The sequence below is a fragment of the Podarcis erhardii genome, assembly GCF_964252035.2.
Source record: "Podarcis erhardii genome assembly, chromosome: 4".
NCBI lineage: Eukaryota > Metazoa > Chordata > Lepidosauria > Squamata > Lacertidae > Podarcis > Podarcis erhardii.
The window spans coordinates 85,562,691-85,575,901 of record NC_138508.1 but is presented as its reverse complement, the minus strand read 5'-3'; the positions used below and the strand labels follow the sequence as shown (position 1 = coordinate 85,575,901).

Sequence of the window (13,211 nt, the reverse complement as noted above, 5' to 3'; positions counted from 1 at the left end):
TGGTCTTTAATTGCCAGATGCAGAAAATCTTCAGAAGGTGAGCAGGACACCTGGCCCTCACTTTACACAGAGGGTCATTATGAGGCATATTCAATTTTTTCCTATTCTTTCATAACAGTTCATTTATTTATTAAGGGAGGATGTAGTGCCTATTTTTCTGAATAAAAAGCAGAGCAACATTTCATCATTGTGGTTCAAGAGGTTTACTTTCAGAGAATGTTAAGATTAAGAGAGCCAGGGTGATAGAATAGAGAAGAGACTGTGCTTCCAGTCTAGTCATTTCATGTGGAATGGCCATGCTCCACTCGTTCCCTAATTACAGGGCATTCACAAAATACTATCCGAGAAGACATCCAATTATTGTGTTCCTGTATTTCCCCTGCAATTTTTCTGTCTTCTTGGACAGTCTTTTCTCATGCCCACTCCCTCAAAATTCAGAAGAACAGAAGGGTTGCTCAGCCTCCCCCGGTACAGATGTCTTTAGCACTATTCTTGTTAAAAGGGTGTGGCTTTGATGTGAGCCATGACCTATGGGAAAGTGAACCTATCGCCACTTAGCACATATTATAACATTTGTGATGGGTGTCACTTAATGACCCAATTTGGGTCCCCAACCCTCAGTCAGTTGAGGAAAAGCATGATTATAACACCATAATGCTATCATGCTCTGATTATGGTGTTGTAACATCATAAATATCTCACTTTTATGTAATAAAAAACTGGGAAATTATTTTAGCTGTAATTAAAAGCTCAATTAAAAAAGTTAGAATGGGCTCATAAAACAGTAACTCCCACAAGAGTTAGCAGTGAATACGTGCTGAGCAGCACGTGGCCCAACCCACAGCAATGATGTCACATGCACTGGTGTGGATACAGCATAGATGTAGAAACAAAAAAGTGCACTACTCCCAACAGTGTGCAAAGTCAATTAAAATTCAATTCAAACATTATAAACAGAAGACCTGGCTAGCACAAGGAGCTCTGTCTGGAAGCAACCTAAGACTAAAAAAATTAAGATGGCTTCTCCAAAGGTACATCCTGTTTTCCTTACCTTTTTAAGATTTCTCAGATGGTGTCTACAAGCATGTTGACAGGGGTGATCCAGTAGGCATTATATACTTGTGAAACCTGCATACCCTCCAACATTTCTCCAATGAAAATAGAGATGTACTATTTTTTTCATAATAATCATAATCCAACATATATAAAAAAAATTAAAAATCCCTATATAGGGCTGTCTTCAGATGTCTTCTAAAGCAGTGTTTCCCAACCGGTGTTCCGCGGCACACTAGTGTGCCGCGAGAGGTTGCCGGGTGTGCCGTGGGTGGGAGGCGGGCGAGTCGGGCTGCTTTAGCCCCGTGCGTGCTCTCCCAGCTGGAGAGGTGACGCGCGCCTATGGAGGCTCCTGCCATAGGCGCGCGTCACCTCTCCAGCTGGGAGAGCACGCACGGGGCTAAAGCAGCCCCCCGCCACCCTCTCCCGGCTGGAGAGGTGACGCGCGCCTATGGCAGGAGCCTCCATAGGCGCGCGTCACCTCTCCAGCTGGGAGAGCACGCAGGGGGCTAAAGCAGCCCCCCGCGACCCTCTCCCGGCTGGAGAGGTGACGTGCGCCTATGGCAGGAGCCTCCATAGGCGCGCGTCACCTCTCCAGCTGGGAGAGCACGCAGGGGGCTAAAGCAGCCCCCCGCGACCCTCTCCCGGCTGGAGAGGTGACGCGCGCCTATGGCAGGAGCCTCCATAGGCGCGCGTCACCTCTCCAGCTGGGAGAGCACGCAGGGGGCTAAAGCAGCCCCCCGCGACCCTCTCCCCGCTGGAAAGGTGACGCGCGCCTATGGCAGGAGCCTCCATAGGCGCGCGTCACCTCTCCAGCGGGGAGAGGGTCGCGCGGGGCTAAAGCAGCCCCCCGCGACCCTCTCCCCGCTGGAGAGGTGACGCGCGCCTATGGCAGGAGCCTCCATAGGCGCGCGTCACCTCTCCAGCGGGGAGAGGGTCGCGCGGGGCTAAAGCAGCCCCCCGCGACCCTCTCCCCGCTGGAGAGGTGACGCGCGCCTATGGCAGGAGCCTCCATAGGCGCGCGTCACCTCTCCAGCTGGGAGAGCACGCAGGGGGCTAAAGCAGCCCCCCGCGACACTCTCCCCGCTGGAGAGGTGACGCGCGCCTATGGCAGGAGCCTCCATAGGCGCGCGTCACCTCTCCAGCTGGGAGAGCACGCACGGGGCTAAAGCGCGACCGTCTCCCGGCTGGAGACGCGGGGCTGGGGCGGGGGAAGCCCGAGCTTCCCCCTCCCCCAGAACGGGACCCAGAGCTCTGGGAGCTTGCGGGGCTGGGGGAGGAGGAAGCCCTCCGCCAGCCTCCAAACCATGTCGGGAGACAGCGGGTGGGCGCGCTACGCCTCTCCCGCTGTCTCCCGAGTTTGCGGGGCTGGCGACGGGGAGGAGCAGGCTTCTCCCCCCCCCCAGCCTTCTAACCAAGTCGAGGGACAGCGGGATGGCGGCGTTCCTTCGGAGGACGCCCGTGCTCCGCGCTGGTGTTGGCCAGCCTTGCGCACCCGGGGGATCTCCCCCCAGGAGCGCAAGGCTTGCGGGCGGCGCAGAGCACGGGGCGCCCTTCAGAGGACGCCCCGTGCTCCGCGCTGTGTTGGCAAGCCTTGCGCACGGGGGGCGCGTGGGGCGCCCTGAAACAGAGGGTTCCCCATGCTGCGGACTGTAGCCTGCCGCCCGATGCGCGGGGCGCCCTGAAGCAGAGCGCCCCTCGCGCCAGGCAGACATGGGCCAGCCCCACAAGCTCGGGGGACAGTGGGGAGGCGCAGCACCGCCATCCCACTGTTCCCCGACCTGGTTTTGGGGGGGGAAATAAAGGAAATTTTTTTTTCCTTTATTTCCCCCCCCCCCAAAAAAGTAGGTGCGTCCTATGGGACGGAGCGTCCTAAAAATACGGTACTTACTATTTCATAATAAAGTAATTATAAAATACCGGTACTTTCTTTGTGTTTATTTGATGCCTATTAAAGAGAGTTACTTTATATATAGTCAATATAGGCACAGAGTTAATTTTTTAAACATTTTCTAATGGTGGTGTGCCTCGAGATTTTTTTCATGAAACAAGTGTGCCTTTGCCCAAAAAAGGTTGGGAAACACTGTTCTAAAGGTTGTATAATTACTTATCTCCTTGGGTTGGGGTCACATAACTCCATACCTTCCAACATTTATCTTATGAAAAGAGGAACATCCTAAGGATCAAATCTGAAACCAGGACGGCTTCTGTAAATCTGGGACTGTCCCTGGAAAATAAGGACACTTGGAGGGTCTGAACCTGCAGAGTCCCAGCAACTGCCTCTACCAGGGAGTACGTAGGCCTCACAAAAGCGTTTAACAATTCATTTCACATGCATTTCACAAGCCATTCTCTCTTGACACACAATCTGGAAATTACCAGTGAAGCACCTACAAACATGACCCTAGCAGTCCTTGGTTCTATTCCCATCTCCCTAGTTGAGAGTCAGTGTGGACTCATGATCAGAGTTTTAGTCTATAGCTAGGGAGGCATATTCAAATTCTCCATTAGGGAGAAAATTCTCCAAGGGAATTTTGGGCCAGTCGCTGGCTCCACTGGCGGAGGAAGAGGAGTGCGGGGGGAGCGCACCGCTCCCAGCAGCGCGATCCCAGCAGGGTGCCATTGCGGCTGCCCCCCCCCCCCCCGCCTGTGCTGGGAACCCTGCCCTCGCAGGCAGCACGCCCCGCTCCCCAGGACATGTGCCAGCCCTGCCCCCACCTGCTCTCTGCCCCCCCCCAGTGCTGGAGCATGAAGCTATGCCACCGGCTGGCTGGCTCTAGCCTAGCCCACTTCACAGGTTGTTGGGAGGATAACAAGGGGAAGAAGAGTACCATATATACTGCCTTCAGCTTCCTGGAGGAACAGAGATAGAAATAAAACACAGTAAAATAAAGTTGGCAGGGAAAATTTATCAGACTCAGCTCCTCATACACTATGGAAATTGACAGTGTTTCTGTGAAAACCTTTACACACTCAAAAAGCACTGCTGAAAAATTCCCAGAGTAAAATTAAGCTTACTGGGTCAAAGGGCTGCCTTTTAAAAAAATACATCCCTTTTGACCACCAGGACTTAACATGGTTCTTATACACCTCAGTGCTGTAGAAATGAATACTATTTTACGAAAACACAAGGCTCTTCTCTCAAAACCACGGAGCTGTCTTTCCAAAATGCCACCCTGTTTTGCCCTGATATTTCATCCACTTTCAGCATTGTATGTTTACCCTTCATGACATCAAATGGGTTAAGAGGCTACAGCTTGTTCTCCTACAAAGGAAAGAACATTAATATTGGGTTGCTCCAGTTCCTCTTTGGGAGGGGAAAAAAAAAATCATTATCTTTCAGATTGTGTTTTGAATAACAAACACAGACCCTTTAGGAAGAAACTTGTCCCAGTGGGAATTGAGAGAGGATCAGAGTTAAGCACTGAAACATGCAATTAATTCCCATTAGGGGATTAGGGCACTCATGTTCACTTTGAATCAGAAAAAGTGAATTGTGAATTAAATTGTTCACAACCAAGAGGTTACTTGTCAGAGTTAATAAGTTAAAATATAAAGAGGGGAAATGAAAATGCACATTAAAATCTCCATAGTAAGTACAGCATCTGCCCACAAAAGATATGCTTCATTTACATTAAGCAATTTCTTTACTGTGCATATGAAGCTATACTTTTTGTGGGGGGAGGGATAAGTTTCTTAAAGGGAGAGTTTTCATGACTGAAATCAGAAACAGTTCCTCGCATCTGCAAAGGTTCTGCTAAACATTCTGTGCTCTTATTTTGTTATTTTGTTCTACGTCTTGGATTCTATTCTTATTTGTCTCTTGTGTTAAAGTCTGTTGCAAAAGCATGGCAAAATTGGATTGGCATTCCTTCATATATACAGCAAACAAGTTCCACTTTGCACAGTAGCCCATCGCCTTTGCCAACTTTATGTTAAATGTCAGTTTCATTGCCTGGTTCTTTGCCATAGCCTTTACAACCAGGCACCTAATGTGAAACGTTTTCCAATTTTTAATCAATTCCATCCATGCTGCAACTAACATGAAACATATCTAGGGCTTATGCAGGGTATTTTTGTTCTTTCCATCCCAAATATTTAGGAGCATCATTAATGGGCATAATGTCACCTCCTGTTGTTTATTTATTTATTACACCCCTACAGGTCATATCACAGTAGGTCACTACTTTCAGACAATCTCACCACATATAGAGATGAGAACCTCTCTGACCATATTTTCTCCAGCAGTTACAACCAGTGTTAGAAACTTATCATCAAATGGCATCTTAAACCCAGGTTAAGGTTGCCACAATGGAATGTCTAGACACCATTTTTTTTGCAGTGAAATCTGTTTTAATTTTTGTTGTTGTTGATACCAGACAACAAAGGGATCTAACAAAAAAACTGGTAAGTGCAATAACATCATAAAAACTAACACTCTTTTACACGTAAGGAAAAATGGTAAATGACCCCTGTACAATTAAGTCCAGTCAAAGGTGCCTATGGGATGCGGCACTCATCTCGCTTCAGGTAGAGGAAGCTGGCGTATGTCCATAGATAGCTTTCAGGTTCATGCAGTCAGCATGACTAACCCGCTTCTGGCACAACGGGACACTGTGACGAGTGCCAGAGCACATAGAAACATTGTTAATCTTCCCACCACAGCACCTATTTATCTACTTGCACAGGTATGCTTTCGAACTGCTAGGTTGGCAACAGCTGGGACAAAGCAATGGAAGCTCATCCTGTTGCATGGATTCGAACTGCCGACCTTTCAATTAGCAAGTTTAGACCACAGCGCCACCCATTTCCCACTTTTACACGTACCCTGTGTCCACACCCAGATTGTCAGTTTGTCGCACCCCAACCTCCTTTTAACATTCACTTCTTCCTCCTAGAACATCTTCCCTCTCTATTCCTTGATCATTATTACTTTTGGAGCTGCTGGCACATACGTCCAACCAAAAACCTACTGCATGGCCATGGGATGGACGGCAGTTCAGAGGCCCACTGGTGATCCCCAACCCAGTTCGAGAAAAGCTGTGCAGGGAACATGAAAACTTGCTAACTGTTTTGTGCTATTTTAGGTGGCCCTAACAACAGAGCCTAGGGCTTGCCGATCAGAAGGTCGGTGGTTCAAATCCCCGCGACGGGGTGAGCTCCTGTTGCTTGGTCCCTGCTCCTGCCAATCTAGCAGTTTGAAAGCACATCAAAGTGCAAGTAGATAAATAGGTACCGCTCTGGTGGGAAGGTAAATGGCGTTTCTGTGCGCTGCTCTGGTTCGCCAGAAGCAGCTTAGTCATGCTGGCCACATGACCCGGAAGCTGTCTACGGGAAAAGGCCAGCTCCCTCGGCCTATGGAGCAAGATGAGCGCCACAACCCCAGAGTCGTTCACGACTGGACCTAACGGTCATGGGTACCTTTACCTTTACCTTAACAACAGTGCAGCTTTTTGGATTTTTTTGCTAATGGCTATGCAAATATTTCATATGCTATTCAAAAGTAACAGACTGATTTCAAAAGAAATCAGACTAACCTTGAAACCTTCATTTTCTGTAGTCATTTGTATAAAACAACCCTTTCACCAGCATTCGAAGGTTATTTAGCCACCTTGTGGCAAAAATAAAGAATAGTATTTAATACTGAGTTTCATATGAGCTGTCAAAAAACAAAACAACTCTCCACCCCCCAACATCAGGCTTCATAGTGGCTGAAATAAAATGTGCTTTTCCTTGTAATCAAATATCGAAAGTTGATGTTCCAACACTTCACCAATTTCGCCTAGAGAGAAATCAGGCTTTATAATGTACAATATCCTCCAGGACAAAACAACCTATTCAAAAAGATATTGTCATGAAATATTCATAGTGCAGTCATTAAAGTTTAATATCCTGGGAAAATGAGTGAAATCTGTATGTCATCTCTTCAAGCGATTTCTTTTAACTACGACTGACAGCCTATCCAATTGTTGGTACAGCTGATTTGCTTAGGACTATATTTTAAAAAGGGGATGCAAAAAATGACAGAAAGTAAAGGCATATTGTGCGACTTGAGAACACCCTTGGCAAACACAACAAGGATCTCCCAGCCAGGCCAACTGTACATTTCAGACTGTACATTTATTTTAACTACCTAGTTTAATCGTTAATTTCTATTAGTGATTTCTTTTTGGAGGGGCTGGCTAAATATATATATATACATACGTAAATATGAGAGGTGGTATAGTACCCAAAACTGCGCAGTGTGAAGACTGTCACAACCTCTTAGGCAGCTTTAAACAAACCACTACCTTGAAACCCCACCTGCCACAATAAGATGATAATAAAAGCTTATCTAACCTTACAGGGTTGTTGTTAAAATTTACATTTACAGAACTAGTGGGAGTGTAATCCTACGAACACATATTATCAAGTAAATGTAATGAAAAGTGGGATTTACACTTACACACACACACACACACACACACACACACACACATTGTTTAGTCGTTTAGTCGTGTCCGACTCTTCGTGACCCCATGGACCAGAGCACGCCAGGCACTACTGTCTTCCACTGCCTCCCGCAGTTTGGTCAAATTCATGCTGGTAGCCTCGAGAACACTATCCAACCATCTCATCCCCTGTCGTCCCCTTCTCCTTGTGCCCTCCATCTTTCCCAACATCAGGGTCTTTTCCAGGGAGTCTTTTCATGAGGTGGCCAAAGTATTGGAGCCTCAGCTTCAAGATCTGTCCTTCCAGTGAGCATTCAGGGCTGATTTCCTTAAGAATGGATACATTTGATCTTCTTGCAGTCCATGGGACTCTCAAGAGTCTCCTCCAGCACCATAATTCAAAAGCATCAATTCTTCGGCGATCAGCCTTCTTTATGGTCCAGCTTTCACTTCAATACATCACTACCGGGAAAACCATAGCTTTTACTATACGGACCTTTGTTGGCAAGGTGATGTCTCTACTTTTTAAGATGCTGTCTAGGTTTGTCATTGCTTTTCTCCCAAGAAGCAGGCGTCTTTTAATTTCGTGGCTGCTGTCACCATCTGCAGTGATCATGGAGCCCAAGAAAGTAAAATCTCTCACTGCCTCCATTTCTTCCCCTTCTATTTGCCAGGAGGTGATGGGACCAGTGGCCATGATCTTCGTTTTTTTGATGTTGAGCTTCAAACCATATTTTGCGCTCTCCTCTTTCACCCTCAATAAAAGGTTATTTAATTCCTCCTCACTTTCTGCCATCAATTTTGTGTCATCTGCATATCTGAGGTTGTTGATATTTCTTCCGGCAATCTTAATTCCGGCTTGGGATTCATCCAGCCCAGCCTTTCGCATGATGAATTCTGCATATAAGTTAAATAAGCAGGGAGACAATATACAGCCTTGCCGTACTCCTTTCCCAATTTTGAACCAATCAGTTGTTCCATATCCAGTTCTAACTGTAGCTTCTTGTCCCACATAGAGATTTCTCAGGAGACAGATGAGGTGATCAGGCACTCCCATTTCTTTAAGAACTTGTCATAGTTTGCTGTGGTCGACATATATATAGGATTTTGTTTTAAAAACACTAATTTGAATGCGCTTTACTTATTTTTCAGTTAGCAGAGGGCCAGCAGTATATGTGGAAGAGAATGTCTATATACAGTCCTGTACATGTGGCAGCGACTCACATACACTGGAGAAAATAAATGGCTACACTCCACTGGTGGCAGATCCCTGTGTCTTCAGAAAAGTAGGTTCTCTCTCTTTGTTCCAGTTTAGTATATTTATACTGTCCCACAGAGCTGAATATGAGTGTAGCTCAGTGGCAGAACATCTGCTCTGCATGCAGAAGGTCCCAGGTATTATTCCTGGCATCTGGCAGGACGGGAAATATACTGTCTGAAACCCTGAAGAACCACTGCCAGCCAGTGTGGACAATATTGACCTGGATGGACCTGTGGTTTGCCTTGGTTTAAGGTAGATTACTGTGTTCCAATTCATGTAGATCCTATGTGCAATATTCTGGTGGTTCCAGACATGTTAGAATTGAAAGGCTCGTACAGTACAATATAGCATCCTATTTTCCCTTGGCAAAAAAGAAAAAAAAGAGTCCTGGCTGTTGGCTCAGGGACCAGATATAGTTACACATTAATTCTTCAGAAGTTTCTGAAAACTGTAGGAAACAGGTGAAAAAACAAAATGTCTTGAACTTTAAACCTGAGCTTAGTCTGTTTGAATAAAGTGAGTTTTAAGGTCACTCTTCACTCAGTACTAACTTTCAAGGAGGACCCACATGCCAGAAGAGACTCCTGGGACTGCATCCTGTTGGTTCTTTGATGCTTTCATTTTGTAACTTGCTATTTTCTTTACAGGGCAGACAACGGGCTTCCTGCTTGGGCCGACCTCTCTCCAACCTCACCAAATACCTCAGAACCGTTTATGGCAAAACACCTTTCTTACATTAGCCAGGGAGGCACCAGTGGAAGCCACGGCCCCTTTGAAATCAAGAGGTTAGAGTCTCCTCTCAGCAGTCGTCCACTCCAAAATGATGAAGTTCTGGTTTGTGAAAACAAACAGCATTGCAACTACTGGGGTGATAACACTGGGCAATACCTATAAGACTGGCCTAAATTGTACTTAACAGACTGGTTAACAACCCCTACCCCTGCAACTGTCCAACATCAGATGGCTTATTTGATGCATTGAATCTGAAACAGGATCATTATTTACTTCATTTCTAGCTTGCCTTATAGGTCAAGGAACCCACAAGGAGCTAACAGTGTCAAATCATTTCTGAAGACATGCATATCAATAACAGTAAGGTACATTTAAAATGTGTACAAAATCCTAAAGGCAACTTCATTACATCTCCATTATCCCTGAGACCCCATATTGCACAAAAAAATCCATGCTATGTCCAGTCTTCCAAGAACCAGAAGTGAAATCTATTAGAACAGATACATGTTCCTCCCTAGCATGCAACTAGAATATAGGGGTTCTATTGTAAAGAGGACGGTATTTCTGAAGTTCAATTCACCACAAGATTTCTGTTGGTTTTATATCCACTAGTAGGGTCTTTAAATAATGTAATCTGGGTTAAATAAAAAAACTTGGATTAGAGCACCTGCTTTTTGGAGGACTTCCTCCCAAATCAATGTGAAACACTCTACAAATGAGAACATTATCTCAATACTATCAGTGCATCGTGTCTGAACATCAAGTACAGAGGCCTTTTCAGTGGCTACCTATCAGCTGTGAACTTCCTTGTAGTTCTCTAGAGTCTACATTTCAGCAGTATTCTGATGCCGTGACATACATTTCTGTTGAGACTAGCATTTGATAGCTGGTGGCTAACCTAGAGGAGAGCTTATTTTAAGCAACTATGTTTTTTCCCTCTTTCAAAAAAGATGCATCTGCATCCAGATGCTGAGATAAAAGAGTTGGAGAGGGACTCAGCAGAGCTTTAAACAGATAAGCCATGCACTCATGGCTGTGGAAGCAAATACAGTGGCACCTCGGGTTACATACGCTTCATGTTACAGACTCCACTAACCCAGAAATAGTACCTCGGGTTAAGAACTTTGCTTCAGGATGAGAACAGAAATCGTGCTCCAGCGGTGCGGCAGCAGCAGGAGGCCCCATTAGCTAAAGTGGTGTTTCAGGTTAAGAACAGTTTCAGGTTAAGAACGGACCTTTGGAACGAATTAAGTACTTAACCCGAGGTACCACTGTATAGTGTTGTTTGGAAAAAGAGTCTTCATTCAAGTGTGTCTTCGTCTGGGCAAAATGAATTCACTGCTAAAGGGCACAGCAGTCATAGCCCTGGAAGATCACCACAAATAATGTATTTTTCTTCATCACTATGTTATGTCCTGTCTCAGAACTACAGAAAAATCCTCAAAACTCAGGTAATGCTTTAGGCTTCTTATTCTGTTTCATGGACTCTTCTATCACAAGCTCACTGCATCAATAATCGTGTTTACCAAGCCCAAATACTGGACTTTGCCCAGTGGCAGCTGAAATCGGTTGCAACTCTAGGCTATTTCTTTACTTCCCAACATCCTCTGTTAGCTAGTCACCTTAATAATTCTGAATCTCCCATATTTTCCCTTATCTTCATGTCTGGACCTAACAAGATGTTTTTAGCCCAATTTCATCTTTGAAACATAGTTCACATAAATAATATAATGTTCAGTTAACATTCTGCTTCTTCCATGGCTTCCTCATTATGTTTGGCCAACTGCAAGTCTTTGGGATATGTGTCCGGCTTGCTCCCACCCCCACCACATTTTTATCCATTGCTTGCTGTGAGATGCGGGGACAGGTCAAGCCACAACTCCTAAGAAAATAAATTATCTGTCCCATGGTTTTCCTACCAAATGGATTAAGATGGTACAGTGCCATCTTATAAAACTACTGTTCCCTATTATCACAACTTCTTATCACGACAGAGAGGTTAGTAACAATTAATTCATTACTAACTTTTGTTTAAATGTGGATGTTCAAGTTTATTTCTTTACAAAACCATGTTTTATACTACAGTGGTACCTCGGGTTACATACGCTTCAGGTTACAGACTCCGCTAACCCAGAAATATTACCCCGGGTTAAGAACTTTGCTTCAGGATGAGAACAGAAATCGTGCAGCGGCAGCACAGTGGCAGGCCCCATTAGCCAAAGTAGTGCTTCAGGTTAAGAATAGTTTCAGGTTAAGAACAGACCTCCAGAACAAATTAAGTTCTTAACCCAAGGTACCACTGTAATCTATTCCTGTATAGTTGAATTTTGCACCATAATCCAGTAGCTACCTTGCAGTACAGTATTTCAGCTTTATTCACAATACCACTAAGCAACTGCATATACTTGCTTGGAGATAGAAATTTAAGATTATTAAAGGTTTATATGCTTCTTTATATAGTTAGTGTCAAATGTAGAACAAACTGAATAAAAGCCTTTCTTTTTAATCCACTCACCCTTTGGGGTACAAGGGAATTGCTTCTTACACAAGGGTTAGGTTCCAAGGTTTATGAAGTAGGCTTGTTTCAAATGTAAAAATTAACCACAATTTAGGATTCAGTTTACATACTAAGCTGTGGTTAATCTGAAAAGAACACTTCTGATGTTCTTCCTGGGTATACCGAAGAAAAAGGAAGTATGTGTGTGCGTAGAAGCCTGTGGTTCACCGTCATAACACTAAACAATGGTTAGCATTACATCCAAATACAGCCTTTGTGAAGCATATCAGTGTCCAGCAACCATAAAAAGAAGTATGAAAAATCAAACAGACTAGCTACAGAATAAGGACAAGATATATAGCCGAACAGTTGAATAAGCTCTCAGTCACCAATGTAATCTTGTTAGACGTGTCAGAGCACATGCACTTATGAATATCCAGTTGCAACAGCAATGTGATGGGTTGCTGCCAGAAAAATACTTCAATATCCAAGAATATGGAAGTATTACAGTAACTGCTTGCCAAGCAGAAGGCCACAGCTTCAATCCCCAGCATCTCCAAGTTCTACCCAGACACTGAGGTCCAGCACCGAGGGCCTTCTGGTGGTTCCCTCACTGCGAGAAGCCAAGTTACAGGGAACCAGGCAGAGGGCCTTCTTGGTAGTGGCACCCTCCCTGTGGAATGCCTGCCCACCAGATGTCAAAGAGAACAACAACTACCAGACTTTTAGAAGACATCTGAAGGCAGCCCTGTTTAGGGAAGCTTTTAATGTTTGATGTATTACAGTATTTTAATATTTTTTTGGAAGCCGCCCAGAGTGGCTGGGGAGGCCCAGCCAGATGGGCGGGGTATAAATAATAAATTATTATTATTATTATTAGTAGTAGTAGTAGTAGTAAAAGTAGGACTAGGAAAAACTCCTGTCTTAAACCCTGGAGAGCAGCTGCCACTAGTATATAGCAATACTGAGCTAGATGGACCAGTCTGACTGGACATGATACAAGTTCTCATGTTCCTAGCGACATGGCTATGCATGTCACACACCTACACCTTTAAGATAATCTTGCAGTTAGGTCAGTCATTTGCCAAGGACGAAACAGATATTCCTGCTTGACAAGTTGCTTCCAGATGCTCAAGCTGCCCTGTGACATATAGGTATATAGACTCCATATAAGCATACACACACACAAATTGCCCTTCTCTGCAAGGCTATCCCAAGGACATAATTCATTCACAGA

General features: G+C 45.0%; 1 protein-coding gene and 1 long non-coding RNA gene across 15 annotated transcripts in view; one reads left to right on the top strand and one right to left on the bottom strand.

Annotated features, from left to right (window-relative positions):
• The window catches only part of GGACT (gamma-glutamylamine cyclotransferase), a 51,411-nt gene that overhangs the window by 35,503 nt on the left and 2,697 nt on the right, over positions 1-13,211 (bottom strand). The window lies entirely within an intron of this gene.
• Positions 8,623-12,382, top strand: LOC309339929. The gene is made up of 3 exons (XR_014155668.1): positions 8,623-8,770; positions 9,393-11,548; positions 11,771-12,382. It is a non-coding gene; the product is annotated as an uncharacterized lncRNA (long non-coding RNA).